Source organism: Desmodus rotundus, chromosome 6 (assembly GCF_022682495.2).
Source record: "Desmodus rotundus isolate HL8 chromosome 6, HLdesRot8A.1, whole genome shotgun sequence".
Classification (NCBI taxonomy): domain Eukaryota; kingdom Metazoa; phylum Chordata; class Mammalia; order Chiroptera; family Phyllostomidae; genus Desmodus; species Desmodus rotundus.
In genome coordinates this window covers 146,378,518-146,398,677 of record NC_071392.1, presented here as the reverse complement: position 1 = coordinate 146,398,677, position 20,160 = coordinate 146,378,518, and the positions used below count along the sequence as shown (strand labels likewise).

Sequence of the window (20,160 nt, the reverse complement as noted above, 5' to 3'; positions counted from 1 at the left end):
TTCAGCCCAAATCAGCAACCCTACCTAAAACTTGAACCACAACTGGCCAGAAGCAGGGGAACTGAAGGGAAAGCATGTATTTTTGTGATCCAAGTTTTCCTGGATCCCACCAGTCTGTAAGTACAAAGGAGTTTCAACACTCACTCAGATATTTCACTATTTTTGTTCCACTTTGTTCATGCAGGACCTTGGCTCCCCAAGCCTGCCTCTAGCATCTCACGTGATGTCGTGAATCAGGCTGGCATTACCACAGGTCATTTGGCCTACACAGAGATGTCTTTCGCTGGTCACCACCCTAACCAGTAAGTACAGACTCAGATGGAACATAAATAGGTAATAGGTTATCGTACTATAGGGGGATTTCTATAAACCTTTCTTTTTTAAAATAAAAACAAGGCACGCAAAGGTTTTTAATGAATATACCAGAAGTACATCAAACAAGTAAAATTCCTTTTACTTTTGACTACCCCAATTCCCAAAAATTTTTGTGACCCTTTCCAGAAATTTTTTATGCATATACTAGCATAAATATTAATATTCACACAAATGGGACTATTTGGGTCACAATGTTCTGCACTTTGCTTTTCTCCTTTAATAGCTTGAAAATAGTCTAGTGCAGTCTTTTTACTGGCTGCACGGTATTTCATCATGTGGACATGCCATACTTGGAATAACCAACCCTACTTATGGCCTTTCCCCATTTTTTCCTTTACAAGCAATGTTGAAGTAGGAATTCTTGCATCTATAATTTGGTGTACTTTCGTGAATGTATATGTGGATTAAACTCTTGTCCATGGTTCAAAGGGTACATGCATTTACAATTATGATTGACATTACCAAAATGCCCAACGAAGGTATTACATTTAATAATATGTTTATTGACTGTGAATTAGAGCCTGTTTCCTTATTCATGCAATTAACATTGGATATTACCAAAATGTTTAGATTTTTGCCAATCTGATAGGTGAAAATGGCATCTCACTGTTGTTCAGATTTTCATGTCTTTAATTAAAAGAAAGCTAAACATCTTTTTGTACATTATTACCTATTTTCATTTGTTTTTCTATGAACTGCCTTTCATATCCTTTCCACATTTCTCAGTTAATTTGTTCATATTTATTCTTACTGGTTTGTATGAGTTCTTCATAAAATAAGGAAATTACCTTTTTCTTCATTGTATGTGTTGCAAATAGTGTGTACCATTTTATCACTTGTTCCTTCATTTTATGAAATTTGCTTCCATAAAGACATTTAAATTTCTATGTAGTTGAAGTTATTAATTTTTTGCTTTATGGAGACCGATGTGATAGGGGAAGAATAGGCAATGAGGTCATCTTATTCAGATGGCATTTGCTTGCCTAGTTTGTCCTTCCTGAAGCCAAAGACTTGGAGTTGACATGAGGCTGAACACAAGGGTGTTTAGAAGTTAGGTTGGGTTATCCACCTGCTATACATGCTGGGAATGGTGCTGGGTCAGCCTCTCCCCTAGACCTGGAACAACACCCCCTTCACATCTCACCTTTGGTGCAAAAGACAGCCCATCAGTCCACTCTCCTTTACCCTCTCAGAGAATCCTCTTTCTGAGGCCTCATCACTCTTTCTATAATCTGACCATGGTGAGGTCACTACAGGCCATCAGGCGTATTTGATAAGCTCTGAGCCTCCAAGATACTAAGCTGGAGTTTTTGTCTATTTTCTCCCAGGGAGCCACTGTGCTCCCAACTATGTAGGTACAAACAGCTCAGCCATCTCACCCCAGGATAAACCAAGGCCCCTTTGTACTAATGGAGGAGTGAGTAATGAGTCCCTGATTCAACCAAGATGTCCTGTTCCAAATTAATGAACCAACTGATCACCCTTTAAGCCTTCCAGAGGATTATTTCAATTTAATTGAATCTGTTAACGGTGGTGTTTCAAGAAATGTAAAGGGAGGTGGAAAACAGTCTGTGTGGGAAGGTGCCGGGTGGATGGGGTATCTAAGATGGGATGGGGGTGGTGCATGGGTACCCCACCCTTCCCAGGGGTCTTCCCCAGAGTCAGCTCCCTCTAACTGTCCTACACGCCCTAACCCATTCTGACTTAAATGCCATTTGAATTTATTTTCTTGACCATGCCCATGGTGGAAGGCATCAGGAGGAAATGCACCAGTTGCCACTGTAGCTGTTTGGAACACATGTCAGAATGGAGAGAGTGAGTTGGGAACTCTCTCTACCACACTGTTTTGGGTGAATGGAGGGGGAGCAACAGAGATACTCAAAGTGAGAGACTGATGTCACTCCTACCCCACTGTAATCCATATGTGCCTTGCCCTAAGGAAGGAGTATGAATTTTGCTTCACAGCTCAGTTAGCAGGAACATCCCATTACTTCAAGTCAAATTAAACCTGACCCTTAATCCCTCATGCACCAGGTTGATGGGAAATTCAGTCTGAGTCGTGACTTTGAGAGCTCTTCCACTCCCTAAATTCATACAGGAATCCAGGATCTTATATGGAGGTTGGGAAACAGGAGAAGGGTCTTGAGTCACCTCCCTGCTGAAATGCACATTTTAGAAACCCATAGCCCTTTTGATGACAATCAGTGCTATTATGCTGTTCACACCTCTGGGCACTGGGACTTTTATGAAAGCCACAGTCCAGCTGTTCTCTGAGACTCCACCACCTTTTGAGAGGTGGAGGTGGAGCAAGGGCCCCATCAACAGTGGAACTTGCCAAAAACCTCTGCAACTTACCCAGTGGTGGGTTTTTAAGTTTTTTTTATTATTGTTCAATTACAGTTGTCCCCCTTTTCCAACCATTACTCTCCCCTGCCTTGCCCACTGCCCCTCCCACATTCAATCCTCCCCCCTGCTGTCCTTGTCCTTGGTTCCTTTATACATGTTCCTTTATTTGCCCCAGTGGTTTTAAAAACATATCTGCAAATTCTTTAACATTCCTCCCATAAAAATATGGAGTCTAATTCCCTGCTCCTTGAACATGGACTAGCCTTGATGTTATGGGATGAATTTTGTCTTCCTCCAAACCCTCACAACCCACAAAATTCATATGTTGAAGCCCTAATCCTCTGGTACCTCAAAATGTAACTACATTTGAAGACAGTGTATTTAAAAAGGTAAGTAAGTAAAAATGAGGCCATTGGGGTGGGTCCTTATCCAATCTGACTAGGATTCTTACGAGAAGAGGAGATTAGGACACAGACACAAAGAGGGAAGGAAGCCCATTTGAAGACACAGGGAGAAGACAGACAACTACAAGTCAACGAGAGAGGTGTCAGAAGACACAACCCTGCTACATCTTGATCTTGTACTTCTAGCCTCCAGAATTGTGAGAAGTAAATTTCTGTGGTACTTTATTACAGTAGGCCTTAGCAAGAGAATACACGTGGTGACTGACTTGTAATGAGCAGAATGCAGTAAGTGATGCTGCAAGACCTCCCAGATGAGGTTAGAAAACGTGACACAGCTTCTGCCAGCTCACTCTCCCAAAAGGCTCACTCCTCAAATCCAGACACAGGTGGTGAGGAGGAAGCCCAGGCCACCTGCAGAGGTGTAGGCATCCTGGCCTGCAGCCCCAGGTAAGGCCCCAGCTCACTGCCCACGTTAATTTTCAGGCATGGGAGTGAACAAACTGTGAAAGGATTCCAGCCTCAACCTTCCAGCTACCCTAGCTGAGTGGAGAGAGAGACAGGCTGTTCCTGCTGAATCCTAGCCAAACCACCAATTCGTGAGCAAAATAAATGTTGTTGTCCTAAGCCACCAAATTGTGGGGGATGTTTCTTCAAGCAGCAATAGATAAAAGGAGCACCAGGCTTGAGGATCAACAGCTTCTTGGGCCTCTCTCTAGTCTTAAGGAGTACTTACTTCCTCTCCTCCCCAATTGAAAAGATCCCATATAATTTCCCTCCACTTGACTTTAATCATACCATGTTGACTTCTCTTTCCGAGGGGTAAGGGTGGGAGGAGGAAAGGGTTATGCCCCACCTGTTTTTCTTATTAATTCACACTAATACAGTAATCTGATACAGTAAAACTAGTATAACATGGTTTTTAAAAAAATTTCAGGTGGGGGGTGAGATTTATATACTGCATATTTATGCGATAATGACCCATACATGCAGGCTTCCCTATGACCACCTCTGCTCTTGCAAAGTTTCTGTTCAACACTGTGCCACATTCCCCAAAGCACACCCAATTCCCCATACACTGGAGAAGGATGCAGGCAAGTTGAATTGGGGAATGGAGAGAGGGTCACCTTACACACCGCAGAGGAAACAGTTAGTCTGCTATAGATACCACTACATTCTCTTTCTAGTCTTCCCACAACCTATCCTTCTCCCCAGGTGCCCTGCCATCAGGGCTCCTGTCTCCGCCCCTCCAACATGAAATTTTATCTCCCTTCAGTTAGTCTACTACACCCAGAATGATTTTTTTAAGAATCTGGGCAACCAAACAGAAACAGCCAATTGTTCCCAAAGCATGCCCCTATGGCCTTCAGCTCATTCCAGCACACCTCCAATCTCATTTTCATGTTGTTACTCATGTTACTTGTTTCTGTTTCTTTCCCTTGGAGCTCAAGGAACTTGGCTAGAGCTTCACTGTTTTCCCTTTGTTGCTCTGAAGAATGCAACCATGGCAGCCCTGCTCCAAAGTCCTGAATGCCAAAGTCAACAATGGGGTGGAGAACCTATAGCCAGTCACACTCATGGAGTTCCAGTCCTGCTGTGGCAAGGCCTGACCTGCAAAAGCCACACAGCATACAGCCCCCAAATAGCAAGGGGCCAAGGCAGATGGAAGAGGAAATGCTCCCAGTATGTCCATCTTCATTTTATTCACCAGATAGAGGGCACTGGAGTCTACGAGCCCTTACCCCAGAGGTAGGCACCCTGCAGCAATCATACCAGTGGGGGCAGCATAAATGGTGGTTGGTGAAAGCTGGCCATCTCCCAGACAGGCAGCAAGATGTAACAATTACAACAGCTCAGAGCTACCATTTGTGACACGCATCATGCCAGCTGCTTTGTGCACTATCTCAGTTAATACCTAGAACAACATTATAAACAGGTGCGATTGTTGCTCCCATTTAACAGGTGACAAAACTGAGGACCAGAAGATGTTAAGTGACTAATCCAAGACTACAGAGCTAATGAAGATAGGTGACTAGTGAGGAAATGAGGAAAGGTCTCTTCTCTCCTAATCAGTATCAGTGGAATATCCACAGAATCTGGTGCAAGGGGACAGGGGCCATCATGTTCCCATAAGAAGAGCTGCTGCTCCTGGGCGCTCACTACATGCTAACGATTTAAGGTGAGGTCTCACCCTTATTGCCCACATCAAACCTAGGAGGAAGGTGTGCTAATTATCCCCATCTTAGTGATGAAGATTTTAAACAAGAAAGTGACATGACCTGATTTATATTTTAAAAGGCCCTCTTTGGGTCTTTGCCCAAACCCCTAAGGTCACTTCCCACTGTGTGGAGAATGGATCCACAGAGGCAAGAGTAGAAACAAGAGCAGTTACAGGTGTATAACTGTCCAGGTGAGGAGGAGTGTAACAAGGGGATAGATGTGGGACACATGATGGAGGCAGAGAACAAGGGACTTCTGATCACTTGGATGGGGTAAGGAAAATGGAGAACCCAGCGACGCCTCCTGGGTATTTGGACTGAGCACCTGTGAAGCCAACTGAAAAGGGACCAATGGGTGGGGTGGGACCAAGAGTGTGGGTATGGACAGGTCAGCTTGAGAAGTCTGTGAGTCATCCAAGTGGAGGTGCAGATGGCTTTTTAAGGTCTCCAGTTTTTAGGGGTCATTCTTCCATTTCAGTGAACAATGGTCTGAACCTTTCCTCCTGCACTTGATCACACAGGATGAGTCATTTTCAGTTTTGTGCCTTGTTTTCATGTCATTCCCTAAAGAATGCTTACTGCTTTGTCCACATCCCTACAGGTCACATCTTGTCCTCTGTAGACATTAGGGCTATGCTTATCCTCCTTTGCCTCAAGCTGAACTTTCTAGCCCATCTAAAGCACAACACCAAAGTTGGCCTTCCCAAAGTTGACCCCAAGTTCCATCCCATCATCAATCAGTGCATAAGAGCCAGGCTCACCTCTCTGTCGGACTCCAGGAGGTGTATGGTGCCCTGTGTGACTGCCGCAGCCCCGATCACAGTGCCACCTCCTGTTTCACCACAAGCTCACCAGCACTCATCTTTGCCAAGTGAAAAATGGATTCCATTTTAAGTTGCATTGCAAATAAATCTTTTACATTGCAGAGCACAATGTAAGTTCAAGTCTAACACATAATATCAGTTAGTGTGCACACAATCTACAAGATTACACAATAACCATGTTTAGGATTGTCGGGATGTGGAGCATACCAGTGACCTTCACTGAGCACTTGCTAAGTGCCGGGTACAGCAATCAGCACTTTATAAGGGGGGAGCCAAAAAAGCCCAGAATTTACTTATAAAAATTGTATATTTACTCTTACGTATTTAAACTTCAGTCACCCTCAAAGTACTCTCCATTTGATATAATACACCTATCAAGATATTTTTTCCACTGCTCAAAACAGTTTTTAAAGTCATCAATTTTGATGTTTTTTAGTGCTCCTGCTGTTTTTTTCTTTCACCTTTTTCACACTGGCAAAACGTCCCCCCTGAGGACTTTTTTCATCAGGGAAACAAAAGAAAGTTACCCAGAGCGAGACTGGGTGAAAACGGAGGGTGGGGCATGGGGGTCATGCCATTTTTTAGGCCAAACTGCTGAACACGCAGCACAGTGTGGGCAGGTGCACTCATAAATCACCCATTGTAAAATGGGTATTGAAGGAGTCTTCAAAAAAATTCACCAAAGCTGAATGCAGCCTCACACAACACCACCAGCTGGTGCACTGATACAGGTGGGTTCCTGGAACACTCACACAGTGGGGGAAGCCTGTACTACAAGGGGCCCGCCATCTGGAAGATAATTTCCATTGTTTTGGGGTCCCCCTTCGTATATACTTCAATCAGTCCTCATTGTCACCCTGTAAGTAGCTGCTGTTACTGTCTTGTTTTCAGAGGGTTAGAGAGATAAAGAAACTTGCTCCAGGATTTAGAACTAATCAATCACTGAGCTAGGACTGTCCTGCTGCTAAGGTGGGGGCTAGAATTTGGAGTCTCAGCCCCTCTTTTGCAACTTGCCCTGGTGTGACTTCAGGCATGTGATGGCCTCTCTACTCATCTTTAAAAGGTTGGGGACACAGAAGGTTGGGAAGAGAGGAGGGATAGATGAAGAGGAAAGCAAAGAAGGAAAGGGGGGCAGAGGGAAAGGGACGAGGAAGGAAGAAGATGAAGACATTTCTTCAAGTGCAATGAATTCTGGGAAAGTCAGTCATTGACTGTGGGTATGGAAACTAAGCCTGGTCATTTTCCTTTCCTGGCTGTGCCCTCTGTAAAAAGAATGAAACTAGACACCTCTAAAGGGCCCATGGAGCCAGGAAATGTGTCATGATTTGGGCCGGTGTCCAGCCCCTATTCACTTGACTCCACCTTTCTGTCTCCTGCTCCCGTCACCTGCTAAGCAAGCATCAGGTGGGCAGAAAGCCAGCAGCAACACCTTCAGGTGGTGGGAAGCCCTGCAGCTGCTCAAGAGTGGAACTTCATTGAAGTGGGAGCAAGGTCTTTGGTTTTCTTTGGATCTTGAGTCTGGGAAAGAGTTTGTGTTTGTTAAACAATCTTGTGCATCAGGGAGTAGCATTCCCAGGGAATGGTCCCTCTGTCACCTGTTCTGCCCAAAGAAGTGAGGAATTTTGCACTGCTCTTTCACAGGTTTCAGGATTGATCTTAATTTTAGAGGGAGTAGGCAATGGCTTGTTTTATTTCAAGGGCAGTGGGAAGGTATTCCTTGTCCCCTACAAAATTCTCTCTTCCCTAAGCCTATCAAATAAGCTTGACTTGCTCCCATTATCAATTCATTCCTTTGAAGTCAGCTCTGACCTCTCTTTGAAGACCACTTTGAAAATATAATCCAAATGATGGGGGTAATCCATTAAATCTCTCTATCCTACTAAGAAGGACCACCAGACTGTTGGTTCTAAGTATTTATTCAATCTGGAGATCACCTTGATCTTCCATGACTCCATTTTCTCAGCCCCAAAGTGAGAATAATGATTGTTGTGAAGGTTAGATAGGACCCCCATGTTAAGGGCACAAAGCCTGGTACAGGGTCAACACTGAATCTGTGGAAGGTGATGATGTGGTAGGAACTGTAATAGTAGCAGAAAGAGCTACTGTGGTCTGTACCAGAAGAGATGAGGAGAGATAAGACCATACAGCACCTGGAAGGGAAAGGAGTTCTCAAAGACAAGATAGAAGACAAAGTCACCAACTGGACCCTTTTGCTAAGAGCTGGTCCCAGTAACCATGCAGTAAATAGGGTGAATGACAATACCTGCCATCAACTTAGTATGTACCAGGCTCCAGGTCCTTGCCTCACACATTGAATTCATCCTCTTTGAATCCTAAGAACTCGACAAGGTCAGTCCTGTTAATACCTTCCATTTATGATCAAGGAAACCGAGGCTCAGAGAGCTGAGGCAACTAGCCTAAAGACAGCAGAGCCAGGACCCAAACCTCTGGCTGCCCTCAAAGTCCAAGTGGTGAATTCTACACTGGCCCCAGGAATTGTATTGGGACTGAGCAGTCTCATTCTCTGCCCTCTCACCCAAGAGTCTGGGGGGTGGAGGTAGGGGTGTACTCAGTTCTCTCTTCAGGGTGTAGAGATCATGGCCCTGCAGTGAGCAAACAAGCCCCAGGCCAGGAAGGGACAGATCTGAAGCCCTGCTATCTGCCTCATTTCATCAGGCTGCCAGGCAGCTGAGCACAGGAAATTAAAAGCAACTCATAGATCACAAAGCTCCGCACCAAGTGATCTCAGATAGAATCCGCCCCCCTTCTCTCCCACTTCTCCCTTCTGTAAGAAGACGGCTCTTAGCAGTTGGCTGCTGAACTTCTGCAGGGAGCCAGACTGCCCTAGCTGTCCCAGAAGCAAACAAGGAGGCCCTACCCTCAGAGGGCTCAGAGTCTGGGGAGACAGGCCCTTCCAGTGAGAGAGTGTGTGTGTGTGTGTTCTGCAAGGAGACACAGACAAGAGTGGTGTCCTCTGTGGGACAAACTGGGCTCAGAGGTGAAGGGAAGCCCAACTTTATGCGTTTTTGCATGGCTGAACTTTGTACCATGTGCTAGTGTTAACTATTTTCCCAAATAATATATACTTTAAAAATGAAATAAAAAAAAGATATATGTAGAGATGAGACACCTAACCCATGGAGAAGAGGAAGGTTAGAAAAAATTTCTTTCAGGTGATATTCTAGAGTCTTAAGGAACAAAATGAATTAACAGATAGCAAAGAAAGGGAAAGGAATTCCAGGAAGAGGACCCAGCTCAAGCAGGGGCTAGGAGGTGTGGGGGTACCAGGGGCCCTGGTATAGGAAAAGGCCTAGCCCTGGAAGATAAGGGACTGGATTCTCAGCCTCTCTCCTTCCTCCCCATTTTCCAGCCACACGCTGTAGCAGTACTGTTGTAACCATAGGTTTGTTGTGAAATTAGCTTCAAGGGAAGGGGTCATCTTACCCATTCCACCTTCATGTCAGCAGCTACAGCACACAGATGCCCTGTTAGTGTGCACATCTGCTATTTCTGCTTGCCCAGCATCCCTTCCTCTGAGTTTTGGCTCAAGTGCCCCCTTCACTTCCTTTAAAAAGTTTCTTATTCTAACATGTGGTCCTGAGAAGATGATCAGTGATGACACCCCTACTCCATGTTTCTTCAGCCAAGTGTGTAGGGGTGCAAACCGTGTGACCCGAAGCCGCCCGTAGGGCTTCCTTTCTCTGAGGAATGATCTTGGTGGAAGCCCTGTTAGCATGGCCAAAGGCTGGGCTGACTGGCCCTGTGGGGACACTCTGAAGAGGTGTCTGGGTTCCAGTTCGTTGGGCCCTGATTGTTCAGCTTTAAAGCCCTTCAGTTCTGTGAGCGATCCAGAACCCGCCTGATCAAGTCCTTTAGTTGCCTTCCTGCCAGAGTCTATTTCTGTTACTAATAACCAAAGACCCTAGTGAATGCCCCTGTTCTTTGAGGTTAAATAAAAATTGGTTTGAAGCCCTGACCTACATGAAATTCATGATCCTCATTCCTTCCCACATTTCTGAGGACTTCTATTACCTCTTGCCTTAGTCACCCGCACCCACTGAATTGTTTTAGTTTATGGATAATCTCACCATGCTGTGTGGTGTCCACACCAATACAAACAAGGAACTCAGCACCTTTTCCACACTTTTTCTTTTCTCCCCCGACCAAGACCCACTGATACAAGGTGTGTGTGTACATGTCTCTTTATTGAAAAGGTTTGCCTCACTCACACACACACAAAATGTGCAATAAAAAATTAGACACTCCTGTTCTTAAAATTTCCACTAATGCAAATATCAAGTTCTAATTCTTTCTCAATGGGCTCTCTCCTCCTCTATTTCCACTCTTCCTCCAAATTCCCCAACCCAAATTCCCTCTTTATTTTTATGAAAAAAACACCAGTTCTCACTTCTTCACTTTGTCTTCTGCCAACTTTGCCCTCAGTGTCTTAAGACAGTTCTCCAAACAGAATTCTGGGGCCAGGTGTTAACATAGTTCTACCCTACTACAACTGCTTAGAGAGAACAAGCTACTGTATTTTTCAGACCATAAGACTCACCTAGGTTTTAGAGAAGGAAAAACAGGAAAAAATTTTTGAAGCAAAAAATGTGGTAAAATATTTAATAACATAAATAACATAAGACAACCACTGCTTCTGGTCCCTGGTGCTTCCCTCCTGCCCAAGCCAGCATGATCTGGGGGGGCCCCGGCGCATCGCCTGGGACAGCCCACTCAATCTGGACGAACCCATTGGCAGCCTCAGACTGCCCTTGAGGAGGATGACTGATACATTATGGGCCACACGCTGTGTATCTGCTCTCCGGGAACTGTCATCATTGACAATAAGCACTACCTCTTCATCCAGAAACTGGGGGAGGGTGGGTTCAGCTATGTGGACCTAGTGGAGGGGTTACATGACGGACACTTCTATGCCCTGAAGTGAATCGTGTGTAATGAGCAACAGGACCGGGAGGAGGCCCAACGAGAGGCAGACACGTACCACCTCTTCCAACACCCCAACATCCTTCACCTCATGGCTTATTGTCTGAGGAAGTGGGGCTCTAAATATGAGGCCTGGCTGCTGCTACCCTTCTTCAAGGTCAGAAAGGCTCCTGGCTGTGGAGGGCCATTAACCAAGAACTATGTGAGCAGTCAAAGAGGTACGCTGTGGGATGAGACAGGCTGAAAGACAAAGGCAACTTCTTGACTGAAGAGCAAATCCTTCAGCTGTTACTGGGTATCTGCAGAGGTCTTGAGGCCATTCATGCCCAGGGTATGCCCACAGAGACCTGAAGCCCACCAATGTCTTGCTTGGAGATGAGGGGCAGCCAGTTTTAATGGACTTGGGTTCCATGAATCAAGCACAGATCCATGTGGAGGGCTCCCGCCAGGCTCTGGCTCTGCAGGACTAGGCAGCCCAGCGGTGCACCATTTCCTACCGGGCCCCGGAGCTGTTCTCTGTGCACAGTCAGTGTGTCATCAATGAACAAATTGATGTCTGGTCTCTAGGCTGTGTGTTATATGCTATGATGTTTGGAGAAGGCCCTTATGACATGGTGTTCCAGAAGGGTAACAGTGTGGCCCTGACTGGGCAGAACCAACTCAGCAGCCCACAGAGCCCCAGGCATTCTTCAGCATTGCAGCAGCTACTGTCCTCAATGATGACTGTGGACCCCCAGCAGCACCCTCACATTCCTGTCCTCCTCAGTCATTTGGAGGCACTGCAACCCCCAGCTCCAGGCCAGCACACTACCCAAATCTGACCAAACCAGTGGCCACGTTGAGGTGGCCCCTGTGCCTTGGAACAAGTCTGCTGTCCCTCACTGGAATCTCTGTCCTTTCTATCCAGGCCTGCTCTCTTATAGCTGGGGGCAGGGGGGTTGGGGAGAGTCAGCTCAGTCTTCTGTCTCTGCTCTGCTCTCTTACCCCCAGAACAATTGGACAGGGAGCCTGAGTTGGGGTGGGTGAGGGTGGGGTATGGGGAAAGGGAAACTAAAAGAATATGGTAAAGGCTCCAAGCAGGACTGTTGAACCTACATCATGGTATGCCTCCCAAGTCTGGGAGCACGAGAATGTATAAATAAAAGAATAAAGTGAGCCCTGCCTGGTCCGGCTCAGGGGACTGAGTGTCGGCTGTGAACCAAAGGGTCACCAGTTCGATTCCCAGTCAGGGCACATGACTGGGTTGTGAGCCGGGTCCCCAGGAGGGGGCGCACTAGAGAAACATCAACCACACATTGATGTTTCTCTCCCTATATTTCTCCCTCTCTTCCCCTCTCTCAAATAAATAAATAAATGAATAAATAAAATCTTTAAAAACAAGCAAACAAAAATAACATAATATTTCACCAGTGTAAACGTAAGCTACATTCGGACTATAAGACGCACCCCCATTTTCCTCCCAAATTGGGGGGTGCGTCTTATAGTCTGAAAAATACGGTAATCTCAACCCTGTGCCCCTCCAATCACGGCTCACTGCACCCCAGTTAACTGCTGCTGTGTAGACAGGCCAAGATTAAAATCAACTTCAAAGCCTACCTCCCAAAACCAAGTCCCCTGTAAGAGGCAAAGACCACCCACCCCCTTGCTCCTTGCCAGGCACCCCCAGCTTGGCTGGCTTTGCTCATACTCTTCAACCTCCACAGTCAGCTGCTTGGTGGCTGAGAACAGACATTGCCCCAGAGCCCTCCGCACCCCTGGAGGAGGAGATGAGAGGCCCTTCCTAGCCAGTGTCAGCCTGTAGGGGAGCAAGGCCAGGCTGACACTGGGAATGTTATTGCTTCCCCAGGCTCTCACCCCCAGCAGTGGCTGTGGTGGCCTCACCCAAGCCCAGGGCATGTTTCTCACCAGCAGGTCTCAGTGGGTCACTTTGGAGTCAGCCATCCTTTGGCAGCGACTCAGGCTCCCGTGACTTCCCAGAATTCTCCCTTTGTCGGGGGTCATGGCTCTCCTCTGGAAGAGAAGCTCAGGGGGAGACCCTCAGCAGGATAGGAGTCACTCAGCTTTTTCTGGAGCTCCACCAATAGTTCTGCAAACCTTTCGCTGAGGGCTCGAAGGGGAGGACTCAAATGGCCCAGACAAGCCAAGTTAAGTGCCTGGCTGCTCTTCTGTCCCCTTTGTGAGACTCAGAGAGCCTACTGTACCCACACTCAAATTAAAGAATTCCTCATGCGAAAGAGGTTATTTTCTACATCATGGACCCCTACCCACAGCTGACCTGACCCATAGAAAGCTAGGCTGTGGGCTGGCCAAGCCCATGTGGGAGACAGCAGCGTAGCCAATGGGACTGTCCTGAACTGGACAGTGACTGACAGATTGAACAAATCACATCCTCCCTCATGCCTTACTTTTATCCTTAAATACATATTGAGACCTTATATGTGCCAGGGGCTATGCTTGGTTCCAGTGGTACAAATGTAGGACAGGCCTTGTAATCCCAGATCTTTTTAACCTTAGTAGGAATTCAATGTATAACTCTATTTCTTATTAACAACTTAGACTCACTGCCAGGATTTTGTTGTGACAAAAACACAACTCTCATATATAAGGTAGCCATTACTTTAAATAAACCAATAAATTTATTAGGACCCCTGATTTCAAGGAACAGAAACTGAAAATCTGGCTAAGGAAAAACCAGAATTCATTGGATCATATCCTAGACGGCCAGGACTAGAGCTGTCCTCAGGAAATCAAATGATGGTATCATCTCACTCAGCCTCCCTCCTCCCTTCTCACCCCATCTCCCAGCTCTCTGCCCCTCTTCATGTGTTGTGCTCATTCTTTCTTAAAATGGAAGAGATATAGTATAGGCATATCCAGGCTTTATCAGCCCAGATTAGCAACACCCAAGGAAAAAGAGGATTTCTCTCTCCCAGAACCTACATATAAAATTCAAGGTAAAGACAAGAATAAACCAAACATGAGTCACATGGCCATGACTGAGCCAATCACTAGAGTATCTCCAGGGGCATGAAACACGACAATTGATTGAGCCATGGTCACATGACATCCCTTAGTGCCCCTAGAACCAGATGTCGTGAAAGAGAAACAGTTCCCCAAGGGAGGGAGTATAGTCTTTCCACGGGAAAATAGAGTAGATGCTGAACAGGATAGAGGGGAGGGAGCAGATGAGAGATGCCTGTTATACCAGAACGTACAAAAGAAAAGCTATCGTTATACAGAAGTAAAGGTAGGGAAGGCCTTTACCAAAGGGTAGTTAGCTCTAGGATTGTTTTTAGTGACCAGCTTCTTTAGAATATGGAAAACAACAACGTATTTTAAAATACTTAATGGATTGGCAACTTTTATAGGATATGTACAAGTGACGAGTCAGTACAGAGCTACTGCCTAAGGTGACAGAGGACAAACAAAACATTTTTTGAGGAGAGGAAGAGAATTGGCATCTATTGAACATCTACTGGGTACTGGGCCTTGTGTCTCCACACTACTCACGGAGATATATGGACATTCCCAGAGACAGGTGCTATTGTTTCCCTCCACTTACAGGAGAGGGAACTGATGCTCAAAGACATTTTTTAAAAAACCTCACCAAAGGCCCCACAGTAAATAAGCAGTGGAGCTGGGATGTGAACCCAAGTTGTCTGATTCCAAAGCTTATGCTCTTTCCACAACTCTGTTCTGCCTGCCAAAGGCAAAATATAGTCCAGATGAAAGGTGCAGGGGCAAACAATGTGTCCCTCCTCTATTTATAGACACAGAACAAAACTAGGCAGCCCAACAGGCAGAAGTGCCAAGAAGGGAAACTGTTTTTCTGAGTCCTTCATGAGGACATTCTTTGCTCCCAAAATGGAGAAGGCGCTCAAAAGTAAGATTACACATTTTGGAATGTTGTGGCAGCCATGAGAATACAGCCAAGAAAGGACAATGGATTCAGCTACCCAGGGGCCATCAGTGGCCTGCAAGAGACTCCTTCCGCAGAGTGTGTCCAGATCTGAGATTTAAAGGGATTTACAGCAAGTAACTCGTTGAGAAATGGTGGCTTCTAAGGTGAATCTCCTCATCTGAGAACTTTGGCAGCAAATGTGAAGATATCTGCATATTTTTAAATGATGGGGAAGCAATGACTGAAGAGGAAGTATTAAAATATCAGATTTAAATGAAAATGAGTGTGTGTCTTATTTGCAGATAGAAAAATGTTGGAAGGAACATGCCATTAACAACAGAAATAAAAATCTAAACTAACTAGACCAGTTGAAGCCTCAGGAGGCTAGGAAAACAATGAGTCTGAAGCACGACAGTTCTTCGAGTGGTTGCAATCCTCTTCCGAAAGAAAAATAAGAATAACCAAGCTAAGGACTGGACTTGACAAACACACACAGAACCTGGGGGCATGGGACACAGAGTTTGTATTTTTCTCATTGAGATGCATTAGCACACAGGGATCCCCTGAGCTGGCTCAGAAGTCCCTTCTCTCATACCCTTCTCCTCCTCTCCCTGAGACTCCTTTGTCCCCCTGGCCTTTTGGGCCCCTCTATCTCCTTCCAGGACTCCCAGAAAAACAGTTCCATTCACTCCCATGAGAAGCTGGAGGAAGTTGAGTCAGATTCTTCCAGGGAGGGAGCTTTCAGGGAGAGAGTTTTGGGCCCTTCAGCCACACAATTTTTTCCTCTAAGTGATAATGTCATCTCTTCCCTTATAGCACCTCTTCTGTGAACTACTACACATGGAAATGTCTCTCTTTTTCCTCTGTCTTACCAAAGACATTTCCCAAAAAAAGAGGAGTGTAAAAAAGCATAGAACTGTTGAGAGAGGAATACTCGGGAGCAACCTTAGGGACCGCACACTGCACAGGCCACAGAATGGCCAAAGTGGAGAATACCTCCACCAAAGCTGTTCCAGCTCTTACATTTGGCACATCACTGACAAACGGTAAAACCATACTATACAACTATTAGATATCATTTTTTTAAAAAATCCTACTATAAAAACATTTTGTATATATAATTTTTAAATTACTAGATTCCATTGGGCTACAGAATTCTTTTCAAACTCAAACACGCCTTCACTGTCTTGATATACTGCTGATGAAGAAGTAAGTGGCCACAATCTTTCTGGTGAGCAACTTGGCAATGTTCATATTTTTTGCTCCAGCAATTTTAATTCCAAAGCATGGACTCCAGAGCCAGACTAACTCCATCATAAATCAGCCATGTGGTTTAGCCTCTCTGAGTCTCAGTTTCCTCACCTCTAAGATGGGGATAATAATAGTACCTCTGGAATTTTTTTTAAATGCTTATAGAGGACCCCACCCTTAGAAATTCTGATTTAATTGGCCTGGGATGTCACTTGGACCTCAGGATTTTAATTTCGTTAGATGTACTTGGGGTTTTTTCCCCCAGAAATTTGCTAAAATAAACATGTTTCACTGTTATAATTACAAATTAAAACCATAAATGCTATTTAAAAGGCATTTCAGTTCCTCCTGGGAGAGCAGCAGACTAAGCAGCGGTGCCTGTAACAGGTTTACCAGGTTGCTTTCTCCCAGGGACAGCTCACAGAGGGAGCGAGGGAAGCTGGCGTGGGCAGAGGATGAGAGGAGGTTTTAGCGTGTGAGTCACTCCTGCAGAGAGGGGGCCCTAGGTGGGGAGGGAGAGTGTAGGGCGAGGACCTTGGATATGAGATGTTGGGGCAGAGGACCAAGAGGACTCCCAGCCAACATGGCTGAGTGATTATGTGCAGGCGGCTGTTAATTTTGGCCCTTCCTGCCTGTGGCCTTGCTCAGTGCCCACTGTGATATTGGAAGTTCATTTATGTATGTCAGCATCTGGTTTTCTTTTTTCCAACACACACCCTTGACAAGGGCTGAGAAGAAGGGCTACAATAAGGAGAAAGGAAGCAAAGGGAGGTCTGTAGCTACTAAAAATGCAAGTGACAAAGAGTCCAGAGCTATTTGGCTTTTTCTCCCTCCATGTTTAATATTAAATCTTGGGGTCTGATGATTGATCTTCTTTATCAATTTAGCACTTATTTATTTTTTCCATTTATTCAGCAAGTCATTATCAAACTGTTATTAGGAGCCAAGCCCTGTGCCAAGTACTTTTCATCATTTAATTCTTATCTAGAGCTTTAAACAAATGACTCAGGTACTGTTATTAGTTTGCCTTTCACATAAGACTTGAAGCCAAGGAAATTATTGGCCTAAAGTCACCCAGCAAGTTGTTAGTCATCACCATCATCATCAGAATGGCTAGTTTGTTAAGCACCTACTAGGTATCAGGCACTATACTAAGAGCTCTATACCTATTTTTTACCCTTTACCCCACTCTATTCTCACCTCCCTCAACCCCTACAAAAGCCTTCTGAAACAGTGGTTATTATTACCCCTGATTTACAGATGAGGAAACTTAAGTACAAAGAGAGAAAGTTACTCACATAAGGTCACACAGCTTTTAGGCAACAAAATAGGATTTATATCCAAGAGTATCAAACTCCTGGGCTCCTATTCTTAATAACTAAATTACACTGCTCCCACAACTTAGTGACTGAGCTTCAGCACCCAGGCCAGGCTTGCTGCTTTTATTGTGCAGTATATTAAAGATATACCAATTAAAGATGTCCACCTGCTGTGGCCTATTCTCAGTTTCTGAGATTGCTATATTCTACAAGCAAATAGCCTGAGGAGTTAGGAACCTACACCGACCTAATCTGCTTAAAAAAAAAAAAAAAGAAGTCTAATTCTCTTTATAACTACTATTCCAGGCATGTGCCCATTATCATCCGAAAGTCATGGCAGAAGAGAATTATGGGAAGATGAAAGGGAAGGCAAGAAAAGGGCACCTGCTGGTTGCCACGGTGAAATGTTCAAAGGAAGCAGGAAAGAGCCATTAGCATTCAGTTTAATGGTGTGTTTAGCCCCATTCATAACTGGCAATGTGTTTACTATTTCATATTTCCTTTGTGAGAAGGAGTCACAGATCTTTCTCCATATTGAGAGCCAGTTAATGGTTCTAATTATGCATCAGCTCACACTTTCTCAACTTAAGGATGAGGCAAGCAGGGTCTCCCAGTTACCGTAGGCTGTGCTAGCAGACACCTTGCATCCAGGTCTCATGGCATTGACCACTTGCTGCCCAGTGGTTAGTGACAACCCAGAACTGCTAGGAATATGGCCCAGAGCAATCCCCACAATGAAATAGAAATGAGGTCGTTTTTAAGTGCCAGGAACTCTTCATTCCAATGCTTCCCATTTAAACATCACTTTACAAGCTGTGTACCCACACAACACCCCGCAATGTCGTCAAGCTGCATTGCCCACACACTGCAAAGGGGATACTGCGATAAAGGTACACGAGGTGGAATGTTAATCAGCTACATCTGAAGAGGGAATGGGAACGTTCCCACCCAAAAGGAATTTGATAAATCCTCTCCTACCTTCTTCTACTGCCCCAGTGGTCCTCAAGCCTGAAAGCCTGCCAGAATCACATGGAAGCTCCAGCTCCAACCTACATCAAGAGCATCAAAATCTTTATGGTGCAGAACTAGGCATCTCCATCTCATGAGTGCTCCCCTGGTGATTGAGCTGTGGGGAGTGAGAACCACGGCTCTAAGCCCCCCCCAGTCTCTCAGCACCTAACCTACGCACCTGGCATTTCACTCCCTCTGCCAAACAGACTTCCTCATTAAACCAGAGTTCCCAGCAGATAGGATGTCTCAATGGTAAGCACAGGGAGGCACATTCCAATGGAGACAGCATTTTTTTGTAATAATTATTTATCAAATCATTTTAGCTTGTGATAAGTGGAGTGAAAGAAAAGGACTGGGTGATGAGACAAAGAACACTAGAATGGAATACGTAGCAACATGGGGGAATCTCAGACACTACAGAAAACTTCATCCCAGTCAAGCGCTGGCCCTTGAGCCCTTGGCAAAGGGGGGAAAAAAGTGGAAATGGCACCAAGTGGTGTTTTGAAGTACTGCGATGGTAAAGAAGGCAGGTTATTCATAGTGCTTCCCCCTGACCCTCTCCTGCTTGATTGGTCTATCCCCAGGATGGAAGAAACTGAACACTCAGAGCTGCATTCATGTGCTCTGACAAGGCCCCTTTTAGGTTCCCACTAATCTGCTGCAATCAGTCTGCAATCTGTAGCACAGACCTAACTACCCCCAGACAATCAGCCCTGGTCCCCTGGGAACCCATCCCAGCACATGGCCCCCTTCCTCTCTCATCCTCCTCCCCTTTCCCTGCTCCCACCTGCACAAGTTCCTCCCTCACTTTCTCCTACCCTCCTCTATTTCCCCATGCCTTTGGGTACAGAACCATGAGGCCTGGAGCGGGGCCCTTCAACCCTCTGTCAAATACTCCCTGCAGGACTGGATTTCACTCCCTGGGTATGGGCTCTACAGCCAGAGACAGAGACAAGAATCAATGTCCAACAAAGGTACATCTCTGGAGAAGTGGAGGTCCAGGGGCCACCAAAGGGCGACCCTAAGGACATGTGTACATTCAAAGGAAGACAGACCCAAAGAATAATCACCTCCGTGTACATGGCGCTTCACAAATCATTTTCATAGTATCTCTCCTCTAGCAACTTTGAGAGGCGTCAGGCAGGTGGGGAAACTAGAAACTCAGTGGTACTAAGAGTCTTACCCAGGGCGGCTCAGCTGGTGAGTGGAAGAGCCAGAACTAAAACTTGGGTATTTTTAAACACACAAGGATCCAGAGTTTTCTCCCTCTGCATCAGTCAGGGTACTCCTGAGAAAGAGAAGCAATAGGGCATGTGTACGGAGAGAGAAATTTATTTGAAAGAACTGGTTCACACGACGGTGGGGCTGGCGCATCCGCAATCTGTAGGGCAGGCCAGACGCCTGGAGATTCAGGTAAGAGAGGGCGTTGCCGTCTTGAGCTAGAAATCCACAAGGCAGGCCAGCAGGAGAGAAACTCGGGCATGATTCAATGGTACAGTCTCAAGGAAAGGTTCCTTCTTCTCTGGAAAACTTCAGGTTTTGCTCTTAAGGATTCAACTGATTAGATGAGAT

General features: G+C 45.6%; 1 pseudogene; it reads left to right on the top strand.

The window, feature by feature from the left end:
- The first annotated feature begins 10,837 nt into the window (after positions 1-10,837).
- On the top strand, positions 10,838-12,054 carry LOC112319657 (serine/threonine-protein kinase 16-like; annotated as a pseudogene).
- Positions 12,055-20,160: the final 8,106 nt, after the last annotated feature.